The 12,874-nt window shown below is 36.9% G+C and overlaps 1 pseudogene; it reads left to right on the forward strand.

The window, feature by feature from the left end:
* The first annotated feature begins 242 nt into the window (after positions 1–242).
* The window catches only part of LOC125247864, a 34,035-nt pseudogene continuing 21,403 nt past the window's right edge, over positions 243–12,874 (forward strand).

Genomic DNA, 12,874 nt, shown 5'->3' on the forward strand with positions numbered 1-12,874 from the left:
AATGAATTAGATATTTATTAGGCTATATAAAAATTACTTTAATGTAATATGAATTAATCAAACAAAAATCGAAAAATCAATCATAATTAGCTATAAGTATTATTGAGAACGATCACTCTCTTGTCATTTTTCGCTTTAAAGCCGCTGGCTAGGCGATAGGTACCTCTTACTTCTGGTTTTAAAAGAAAGCCTACGTCCGGTGTTGTGGGATATTCAGTTTTAGTTTCTAGCAAAACTGTCGGGTCCAGTGGCAGTTAACTTCCTGTTGCCAGCTGCAGATTTTTCGCTGAAACCCGTCTCTATTTCGAGGTTTAAACGTCTGAAGATTTAAACAGCCGCATATTGTGGTAAGTTCAGAAATTATTTTTTCAGGTAACCATGCAGTCATATAAAACTGATTTATGTTTTTGCTTCTCTGTTCATGGGATAGCTCTTTTTATTTCAACTGTTTAATGTGCTGACTATTTGATCAAAATGGCAGAAACGCTGAGTATAGCTATTAAAGTCAAAATAAATCACTATTAATACTTACGGATTTTTTTATTTATTTAATATTTGTTAAAATAAGTTAGTTTTTATAGGCTAAAATTAAATATTACAGACTGATAGTCATGCATACTTTTTGACTTTTTTGATTTTGTTTTTGCAACATTGTAGTTAAGCTATTGTCTTCCACCTGCGGTTAAAATTAAACGAAGAAACGGAAATAATGCCACCAGAAGCCTCGCAAGTTACAATCAGCCGTGCCCAGTCTTGTGTTAAAATAAGGCGGATATCCTGATGTTTTTTTTTTTATATATTACAAAATGCAGTGTATCACATTTATCACACTGATATTAAAGCTACTGCTTTTCTGCAACGTGCATTTCCACACATGTACTACAGCGTAGTGTATGAAACTGTCATACATTGAAACTTAATTTATTAATATTTATTATTAATATTTCTTAATATTTCTCTTGTGGCCATTAAAATGAGAAAAGAAGTATTTAGTGTTGAACAAGTTGTTTTTAAAATGAGAGTAAGCTAATCTAACTTTATCGTTGCAGCTCGTTGGGGTGATAAGAAACTGTGGGGCAAATAAATTGTAATATTAATTTAATAATAAAAGTAGCCTAATAATAATCATTAAGCTGAGCCCCCAGATATTATTCATTTAATCAGTTCCTTCAAAATGCTGATTCATTTAGGAACAAAGCAAAAGACTGTCCCTGCATGTGCATATTACTGTGCATTCTAAATAATATGTGAGATTAGAATAAGTGTGTCCCAAAGCAGTATGTTGAAAAGAGTATCCCAGACGTCCCCGGATGGCCTATTTCTGGTAGATTTTCGAAGTGTGGATCCATGCACACTATAACAGCTAATATTGCCCACAGCCCATTGTGCTTTGGACGGGGATTCAGTTCAGAACTACAAACATGAGTGAAAAGTGTTAAAAATCTACAAAACATGGCAGATGTGCAAGACCAACTGTTAAGTAGAGAGGTTTAGATTTAACCTTATAAGATATATTTATTTAATCTTATCTGTGTTATATTTCATCTGCAACAACAATGTAAAGTTTTATAAAGATCCATTTGGCCATTAACTTTTAAGTGCTTCATTATGCAAAAATATGAGGAGAGTTTTCGCATGAAAGACACACGACTGGCAGATCAAAGTGCTGCTTTTCTCACTAATATGGTACTGAATTAAATTAAATGGAATGTGGAGGATATTAACTGTGACAAAATGATTGACAGGCCAGTTTACAGTGACATGCTGCATGTATGCGGCAGAGAGCAACCATTTATGATGTGATAGTTTGGCCCAAAGTGCATACTATTAGGGTGTAGTATAAGTAGACAAATTGGGATGCAGCATGCCTATATTAATGGGTCATTGAATCATTCATTCAACTGATTCATTCAAAGACTCACATTCATTTAGTAACAAATCTACTGTGCTGTGCTTGGAGTTACACAGCGTTTTTGCTGTAACCTTTCATTGGCAGAACAAAAACCCATTGTATTGTTTCTAAAATGAAAGTTACTCCGCATTGCAGACATGCAGTTATGCTTCTTGAATTGTTATGCAGCACAGTATCATTGTATTATATAAAACTTCCCTTTATCTGTCTAACTTTATCCTTTTTCAAATTTGTTTCCACTAAAAAGGTCTGCAGTCACACTCTTTTTAGACACAAGAGAAGGTGGGCAGAGCCTCCAAAAGACACTATGTCTGAAACAAGTTCTTCTCCTGGATCAGACTGTACATCTATAAGTGATGGATCCATGCACAATCGGTCCACGGCAATCCATGACGCAAAAATGGCCTCTGGTAAAAAGTATGTAATTAGACACTTTTGCAACAGACTAGTGATTTTCAAACCAGTCCTGCAAGCATCCCAACACTGCACATTTTGTGTGTCTCCCACACCTGATTCAACTCATCAGCTCATTAGTAGAGGCAGCAAGACCTGAAATGGGTGTGTCAGATATAGGGGGACATACAAAATGTGCAGGACTGGGGGTGCTCGCAGGACTGATTTGAAAACCACTGGAACATTGATTTAATTATGTAAACATCTGTTATCTTGTCTCATTTAGGACAAAATGCCATTTTTTATGATGCCTTTTATATTTTTAATAAATAATTTAAACAGTTTGCAGATTCTAAAAGTATGTATGACCTCAACTGTAAATACATATTTACTGTTACAAAACACTACTCTGAGACAGAGTTAGAAGATCCAAGTGTTTATTAAACAATCCAGAATTATAATCCATAATAACAGACAACGGATCAGATGCACATGGCAGACAAATAATCCAAATATCAGGAAGAGTCCAAGAAACAGGTAAACAGGCAAGCAAGGCGATCCAGGTACAGGCTAGCAATCAAAATCAAAATATAAATGCTCAGAATTGCTGTGGATACACCAACAAGACTTGGCAAACTAAGAATGAGAACAAAGAGCTTATATAGTCAACACCAAATGAGTTAATGACACACAGGAAGAGGTAATCAGACATAAACCCCTTTTCCACCAAGGCGGTTTGAGTGCTGGTTCGGAGTCAGAGCCTAGTATCAAATCAGTTCTTTGTCTTTTGACACACAAAGCACCAGCTCCGAACCAGGAAAAGTGGTTTATAAGTAGCACCAAAACGTTGCTGGGCTAGAAGTAAGAACGGCTTGCGTCAGGGGCTGGGGGCGGGGTTACCGTGACCAACAAGACACCTGTGACCGCCATTTTTGAAATAGCAGCTAATCAAGCTAATAGCAGCTCGATCGTAATCTCCGTCTATGTACAAATTACGGCGAGCCGTGTTTGGATGCCGATGTAGGTTCGCAAAGCCATGAGCATCAACAGTAGTGAAACATCTGCGATTGTTGATAGAAGGCTTGTGCGAGATGCATCGGAGCAGCGCGGACCGATTCGGCGGGTGCCGCGGGTCCATGGGAGCGTTTGTAGAGCATACGACTCCTTGTGTTTTTGGATCGTTCTCGCGGAGCTTTGATGTCATGCGCCGATCGCTATGCAAGAAGCCGATGCATCTCAAACAAGTCTGGTGTGTTTGTGTTTGGCGCTAGCTTTGCTGTGAAATATGAGACGTATAAATGACGTAAGACCAGGCTCTGTGCTGCTCTCTAGCCTGTGGAAAGGCAAACTGGTTCTTAGAAGGCTCGTCAGTTGAACCAACTCCGAACTGGCACTAGCACTAGCTCTGAACTAGCACCTGGTTCGTGCTGGTGGAAAGGGGGTAATAATGAGTCTAGGTGTAACCCACCCGAGTGAAAACTCCAACTCCCGAGTGTGTTGGAATAAAGGTTCTTTACTGTGCTAAACACTGAAATTAGAAAACATGAACAGCAGATGAGATTGCGATGCTCACGCACGCACATGGCAAACATATTACAACAAATGCGCAGGCGCCTATCACCCAATGGGTTGACTTTAACATTTCCTACACTGCATTCATGTCTAAATGACACCACAAACTTCACAATATAGACATTTATCCTGAGTTTTCATCTTCAAGAGAGTGTATTGATATCAAAGACACACTAACGCATATAATGACAGATTGTTCTGATTAACACTATATCGAGTGATATAACATCAGCCTTAACAGCATATGTAACTTAAACTTCACCTCATACAATGGTTTGTGTATGTATTTGCAATTATCCCTTTCCTGAAATTACAAAACATAAACAGCACATGAGATTCCGATGCTCACGCACGCACATGGCAAACATATTACAACAAATGCACATGCGCCTATCACCCATGACCCTTAGCTGTTAATGTGCACATATCAGAACTTGTCTATGCATTATTATATATGCAATTAATTATTCCTTTACACCTATGACAATAACATTATATACAATAATAGACATGGGAAAACATGAAATGAAATAATAATTAACAATAAAAAAAGAAAGATTATTCTGGGTGTTGTCCACAGACTTACACAGGTGTACAGGTGTGTGTGTGGGGGGGGGTCTCATATTATGCACTATATTCTTTGCCATCAGTTTTTTTTTATGATTTGTGCATTGAATCAAAACATTCTGGGGTGGGCTGTGTATTGAGGAGTTTGATGAAGAGCTGTAGAATACACAAACAATAATAATAATAAAAAAAGAAAATCGGAGAGATATTGAGAGAGCAATAAGGATGAACCCGTCACTCAATCCTCAGCCAGATCGCCACGCGAGCCCCACGATCACATTGTAGGTACTACCCCTTTGAAATAAGCAAAGCGAACGCAAAGCATTTCAACTGTGAACATTCATAGTGCACGCACTTGCCCTGTTACAACGCAAGGGCAGCGTGCTTTTCCCCAAACAAACAAAACAATACTGTAGTGTGTCCGATTCGGATATGGAACGCGAACACGGATACACACACCGTTTGCTTTGTTCAACCATGACTTTCTCTCAAATATATAATATATAATATATGTGTGTTCACTTTTCACTTGTCAGACAGAGTTGAAAAAGGAACAAAGGGAGAGAAAGTTCTGCACACTGCCTGTCAAATCTAACTCCTAACGTAGTAATGAAGGAAGGGAAGAGTTTGAGCAGAGCTGCTTTACACACACACTTCACAGTATGGTCTCTGAAGACAAAACACCTGTTGATGCACCTGCGGCACATCTAATTATAGCTTCGCTTACGACGCATTCCAATGACATCACGCAAGGCTATAAATGTAGGTCAATTTCATTGATGTTGTTTTACACCTATATTCACAGCTGGTCACGACTAAAGACGTTCCCATAGCACTGATAAAGCACAGCTTGGAGTGTAGCCTTTGAAAGGGAACGATAACAATTCCGCATATGACTGCAACTGCAGGTTTCAAACAGAGATGGCGACAAAGAGGAAAAATGCTGGACTACAGCTTCAAGTTAAAATAAGTTAAACTTTTTTTTAAAAAAGAGAGATGTCTCTGTGTATGTGTGTACATACAAAGTTAAAGTCATAGATTTTATTAAAAAAAGGCATCATACAAATAAAAATAATGTCATTTTTGTCCTAAATGAGATAACATAACAGATTACATCACAACACACAGTATTAAAGGGCTAGTTCACCCTAAAATGAAAATCATTTACTCATTTCTTCATTTCAATCATTTAAATCATTTTCTTTTTTTTTTTCTTTTTTTTTAAGATGCAAAAGTACTACAGAATGATCCCATGCAACATGTGATGTATATTCCAAGTGTTCTGGGTGTTTATGATGAAAATAAACCTAAATTGAACATCTTAATTAATGAAAATCCTGACCTTGGCCATTGGTCTTCTGTGCTCAACTGTGTGTTTATGAGACTCTATTAGCACCACAGTTCACTCCAACTCAACCAGAAAAACACACAATTTGTGAGAAATTAAGACTAACAAAAACATGACACAAAATACAATCAGTGTGCCTTCTTCTTCTTGTTCATTGTAACAAGAAGTTATCTTGTCCACATCTGTCAACTGTCATTCTGACTGTCATCTGACAATCTGAGTTCCAGTTTGGAGATATTCAACTCATTGAAGAAAGTACACAGATATTGGGATTTCTAGGCATTGTATTTCATGTTGCATTTTTATTAACCTTGATTTCTCACAACTTGTGTGCTTTTTCTGGGCGAGTCAGAGTGAACTGCAGCGGTAGTTCACTCTCAAGAATGCAGTCAAGTGCGGAAGATTTTTTTTATCAAACCCTATTGTATACCCCCATAACACTTCTGAAAGATGTATGTAAACTAATGACCTCGACTGTGTGTATGTGTTTCACTTTCTTCTTTTCATCTCTAAAATATTCTCTATTCTTTAGGGGTGCAACGGTACATTTATTCGTCCTGAAATGTCACGGTACAGATGTCATGGTTCGGTTCATGCAGTTAGGCGACGAATACAATCAGTCACAGGCGATGTAATGCTTTTTAGCCTAACCACTTTTAACCAGCATTAACCACCAAAAATCTCAATAAGCTCAGTGTTTTGTTACTTTCGATAAGAAACAAAATGCAATCTTTCAAATTCTGTCCATTTTATCATGAAATTCAAACAATAAATACCGTTTTGACTCTTTTTGATGTGGCATGACAGATCACTGTATAAGTTCAAACGGCAGCGCAGAGCGGGAGTGAATGCGATCACCTCTTCCTCTTAATTACTACAGAATGAACATGAATGAACATGAAGGTATGTTGAAAGATACATACTGAACTTACTTTCTGAAACATATCATAGTGTTTCAACTGCGGAAAGATGTCAGTAAAACAGTTTGTAAACAAAGTATTTATTAATTATATTATACTTAACTTGTTAGTTAATGTATGGCCTAAATAAATCTGTAATGAAAACAAGTTATGACAGCCACTATGTAAATGATTATATTTCAACAACGAATTGGAGAAACATAAGTTAGTGTAAAAACTGCCTTGTGTAATTTACATGTTTACAATAAATACATTTTTTATTATTATTTGAGTGTTGATGATTATATCTAAAAAATAAATAGCAACTGCATTTAATAATTTGGGCTCTGTTGTTAATTGTAACCCTTATTATAGTAATGTGCAAGAAATTGCTCCCTACTAGTTTACAGCATTATCAGAGGTAGATTTTTTTTATCCTTAAATCTGCTGTCCGTAACTTTTTTTTTTTTTGTTCAAAATTTACAAAAATTATATAATGAGAATGTACAACATGAATCCATTTTCCAAACAGTGTTTTTGTCTTACCCTGAATCATTATGGTACACTTATAATAAGTGTTTATATTCAGACTATTTTAGACCGGAACGGTAGGACCCACCGCAAAGTATCACACTAACTGCGTGTCTCGCCATAGACATACACGGAGAAAATATACGGCTATAATGTTCTTCCGCAAGATGCGTGCAGTTCTGTTTATTAACCGCTAGAGGGCCAAAAATTGCGGACTGCAGCTTTAAGAAATTTTTAATTGAATACATTTAAAGACAGAGACTCAATTTGTTCAGTAAAACATTGTTTAACAAAAAAAGAAAAAAAAAAACTTGTTTCGCTTTCTCACCTTGCTGTACCAAACCCGTACTGAATCGTGACTTCAAAACCGAGGTACATACCGAACCGTCAATTTTGTGTACGGTTACACCCCTACTATTCTTATAACATTTCTTTAATGACTTTTCATGTCACTGATTCATTGTTGTATTCCTTATTTGTATATTAATATTAATTTAAATATACAGTGGATTCCAGCTATACTGTATGTTTGTATAAAATGTCATTGTGTTTGTCTTTTGTCATTATGACCAGGAGGAAGAGACGGAGATCAGAGTCTCCAGAACCAAGCAGTGTGTCTGTGAAGAGTAATAGATCCATGATTCGACCCCCTTCATTCAATGATTCCATATCCTCTGGCCCTTCGTTAGTATAAACATGTAGTAGCTAATTTACATAACATTTCAAAATACAGTACATTTCAAATAAATAATGATTTCAGAAACTCAATGAAACTCAATATATATAGATAACCTTGGAACTTGAAAAGTGGCATCAAAATGATGATAACCAGTTTATTTCAATATATTTCCAGTAACCATTATATTTCATATGGTCTACAATGGCCATTGTCTTTTTGACAGAACCTCTCCAACATACACAGCATCGCTGCAGACTGGAGACTTGCAGAAATCAGTGGATGATGTATTACAGAGAGTCAAAGACCAGCTCAAAACCAGCATGAAGAACAAGTTTGAGAGATTATTTGAGGGACTGAAACTCCAGGAGAATGAAACCCTCCTGAACAGGATCTACACACAGCTCTACATCATAGAAGGAGAGAGTGAAGGAGTGAATGAAGAACATGAGGTTTTACAGATGGAGAAAACAGCCAGAACACAACACTCACAAGACACTCCAATCTACTGCAATGACATCTTTAAAGCCTCACCTGAACCAGGATGTGAGGAGAAACACCAGATCAAGACTGTTCTTACTAAAGGCATCGCTGGAATCGGAAAAAACCGTCTCTGTGCAGAAGTTCATTCTGGACTGGGCCGAGGGGAAAGACAATCAGGATGTAGATTTCATGTTTGTGCTTCCATTTCGAGAGCTGAACTTGATCCGAGATCATCAGTACAGTCTTCACAGACTTCTGCTGGACTTTCATCCTGAACTTCAAGATCTGGACTCAAAGATTTATGAGGAGTGTAAAGTTGTGTTCATCTTTGATGGTCTGGATGAAAGCAGAATCACATTGATGTTTTCAGACGCTCAGAAAGTTTCTGATGTGACTGAGACTTCATCAGTGAGTGTGTTGATGTCAAATCTCATGACAGGAGAGCTGCTTCCCTCTGCTCTCATCTGGATCACCTCCAGACCAGCAGCAGCCAATCAGATCCCCTCCAAATACATCAACCGTCTGACAGAGATTCAGGGATTCAATGAGCCTCAGAAGGAGGAATATTTCAGAAAGAGAATCAGTGACGAGCATCAAGCCAGCAGAAATCATCTCACACATCAGAAGAGCAAGAAGCCTCCACATCATGTGCCACATACCCGTCTTCTGCTGGATCTCATCCACTGTGCTTCAGAAGCTCCTGAAAGAAGATCTGAGTGCAGAAATCCCTCAAACTCTGACTGAAATGTACATCCACTTCCTGCTGATTCAGATCAACAGGAGGAATCAGAAGTATGAAGAGAGAGATCCAGAGAAACTGCTGCAGTCCAACAGAGAAGTGATTGTGAAACTTGCTGAAGTGGCTTTCAAACAGCTGATGAAGGGCAATGTGATGTTCTATGAGGAGGACCTGAGAGAGAGCGGCATAGACGTCACTGACGCCTCAGTGTATTCTGGGATTTGCACTGAGATCTTTAAGGAGGAATCTGTGATTCATCAGAGGAAAGTCTACAGCTTCATTCATCTCAGCGTTCAGGAGTTTCTTGCAGCTTTCTATGTTTTTTACTACAATTTGTACACTATTATGGAGACACTAACCTTTTTTGCACTGCATAATATGTTCAAAGGAGCAGTAGATGCAGCCATTAAAAGTGAAAATGGACAGCTGGATCTGTTCTTGCGGTTCCTGCTGGGCATCTCACTGGAGTCCAGTCAGAGACTCTTACTGGATCTACTGACACACACAGTGAAAAGCTCAGAGAGCATCCAAGAAACCACTCAGTACATTAAAGAGAAGATCAAAGATGGACATGGACTCTCCGCTGAGAGGTCCATCAATCTGTTCCTCTGTCTGCTGGAAGTGAAAGATCAGACTCTATCCAGAGAGATTCAGGAGTTTGTGAAATCAAACAAACACTCAGAGAAGAAACTCTCTCCTGCTCACTGCACAACAATTGCCTACATGCTTCAGATGTCAGAGGAGGTACTGGATGAGATGGACTTCAAAAAATACAACACATCAGATGAGGGTAGAAGAAGACTGATACCAGCTCTGATCAACTGCAGAAAAGTTCTGTGAGTTTGTGCACAGTTAACAGACAAAAGTTTGTGTATATATATATATATATATATATATATATATATATATATATATATATATATATATATATATATATATATATATATATATATATTAGGGCTGTCTATAGATTACATTTTTTAATTGCAATTAATCGTACATTTATTGTGAAAATAAGCATCGACCATTTATCTTGTATAACATGTTCATTTTGTCATCATTTGCTATATCCAGCAAAGTAAATTTGCTGATTCTCACAAAACTGTATTTTCTGCAAGCTTTTTTTACTGTAAGGAAAGTTTAGGTGTCTTTCCCAAAAATACACTTGGAGACTCAAAGTAACCAAATGATATAAGGAGCTCATATAATTCACAAATTTATGTTAACGTGTTGATACCCCTAATATACAATAGTCAACATTTGAAGTGGATCAAAACCTTTAATCAAAGTTGTCCTAAAACCTTCTTCTTAGGACAACTTAGTTCTTAGAACAACTTTGATTAACTTTTTTGATCCACTTCAAATGTCGACTACTATATGTTAAGCTCATACAGTATATATATTCAGGGTTGGTGGAGTAACAGATTACATGTAACTTAGTTAAATTTTTAAAATACAAAATATGAACTGTAGTTCATTACAGTTACATTTTAAATGGGTGGTATTCAAATTACAATCCAAAAAGTATAGGTCCTGCACATTCTCAGGTTTTCTAGCATCTACTGCATATTTGAAACCTTTCCGACAATGGCTGTATGATTTTGAGATCCATTTTTTCACACTACGGGCAACTGAGTGACTCATATACAACTACTACAAAAGGTGAAAACATTTACCAATGTTCAAGAAGGAAATTATGCATTAAGAGTGGGGGGTGTAAACTTTGAACAGGATGATGATGTGTAAATTTTGTTTAATATTTTGCTTAAAGATCATATTTTTTCACTTACTACTGCCCTTCAGAAGATGTATGTATGGTCTAGAATTAGTTCTAGTTTTAGAAATACTTTAGAAAAACTGATCTATTTTGTCTAGCAAAATTATCAGTCTGGTTATTCTTATCAGCTCTTAAAAAGGAATTTTCCTCTGGCCATGAGGAAAATCTCTGATCTAAGTAGCCTACTTATAAAAGCATAAGCGAAATCAAAACGTTGAAGGGACTTGGTTTTATAAATGAGCAGCAAGAGAGACAATAAAAGTATAATTATAATGGATTTAATAGATACAAATTACGAATATATGACTAAAATATAACAAAGGAACGTACATAGAATAAAACGAAAGTAAAGTCAAGAAAACAGAGGTGATCAAAGAAATGGCATATTACAAACAGTTAAAACCTTTGAGATCCAGCAAGGAAACTCAAAACTTACACATGGAGCTTAAAACATGTCGAGAGAAATAGTTCTGTACTTGCATAAGTTTAGGTGCTGTGGTTACTTCGCCTTTCTGCAGGAGTTTCTGTGTGTGTGAGCTGGAGCGATTGATCCTTTTCCAGAGGAAGGGTTCTTCGGCGGGATTTTCAAACAAGGTTTTAACTTAAGAGTAAAATAGCCGGAAAATAAGAAAGGAAGAGTCCGTCTCGTAGGTAATGAAGAGTGAAGGCTTCGGGTGAGGGCGACGGATGAAGAAAACTCAACGGTGAGGATGGCTTGACAAAAGAATACTTGTAATCGAGAGACGTGTGTCGTTGTCTTTTAAGGACAAACAAGCCAAAACGCCTCCTTGTATGCACCAGCCAATGGCGGGGGTGCAATTTTGGTGGGCAAACTTCTTCTTTGTCTCCTTTTACGACCTAATTTGCATAGCATATGGAGTGTCATATTCTGAGTACATTTTCTTTGCAGTATTATTAAAAATAGAAAAATGCATTTTACAGTAACATAATATACATTGTTCATTAGAACATTCGGAGAGGTTTAAAACAAATCTATGATGCTATGTGGCAAAGACATTACGGGAGACATACAGTTTTATACTGGAATATAACGTTTAGAGTGAAACTAACATAACTACAGTCGTAACTAAGCATATATAATATGGATGCATGCACACTTGAATACAACAAAAAGTACACTTTGGCATAGTCATATTTTGAGGCTAAATATAAATACTGTCTCCATGCGTTTGTGTGTGTTTGTATGTGTGTGTGTGTGTCTGTGGGCCACATGGCCATTAGCCCAACATGGGGTGAACCAGGGTGACTCTTTGAAGTCCCTGGAGCGGGTGAGAATGTCTTCTGCTTAGCTTCAATGAGGTAACAAAGATGCCAATGGGGCAATCTGATCCAGACCTGCTGGGGCCTATTCATGATTTACATGCAAAGTTCAGGAAGCTAAAAGCATTCTGAAAATTCTAAAGTTGGTTGGCTAATCTGATCCTGTGCAGATGCTACACCACCCTTAATGCATTGTGTTGCATCCATATTTTTTTTAAAGGTTGTCTGCCTTCTTTTCCTTCAATACTGTAGAAAACTGATGTTGTCAAAAAATAATATGAGGAAAACCAAGTCCTATGTTTGGTGGACCCTTTGTGTTACATACCTTATTCGTATTCCAAAGTATTCCTAAGTATCTATATTAAGTTACAAAACTTGTAGTAATCTAACAAAATACTTACTTAATTACATAATTACAAATTACTTTTTAAAGCATGCATTTTGTAATCTGTAGTGAAATACTTTTTAAAAGTAACCTTCCCAACCCTGTATATATTGTAGTTCAACTGTAGAAATAACTCAGCTGGTTAGGACCTAGTGTAACAAATGTGACAGATTTATTTTACTCATTGTTTAATAAATACATTTTCAATATGGAAGACTGTTCATGAATCCATCTTATATGCTTGTATATGTACTAAGTTCAATTATTGATATTTTACAGCAGCAGTTGTTTTGGTTTAAAAAAAGACCATA

Source organism: Megalobrama amblycephala, linkage group LG15 (genome assembly GCF_018812025.1).
Source record: "Megalobrama amblycephala isolate DHTTF-2021 linkage group LG15, ASM1881202v1, whole genome shotgun sequence".
Lineage (NCBI taxonomy): Eukaryota > Metazoa > Chordata > Actinopteri > Cypriniformes > Xenocyprididae > Megalobrama > Megalobrama amblycephala.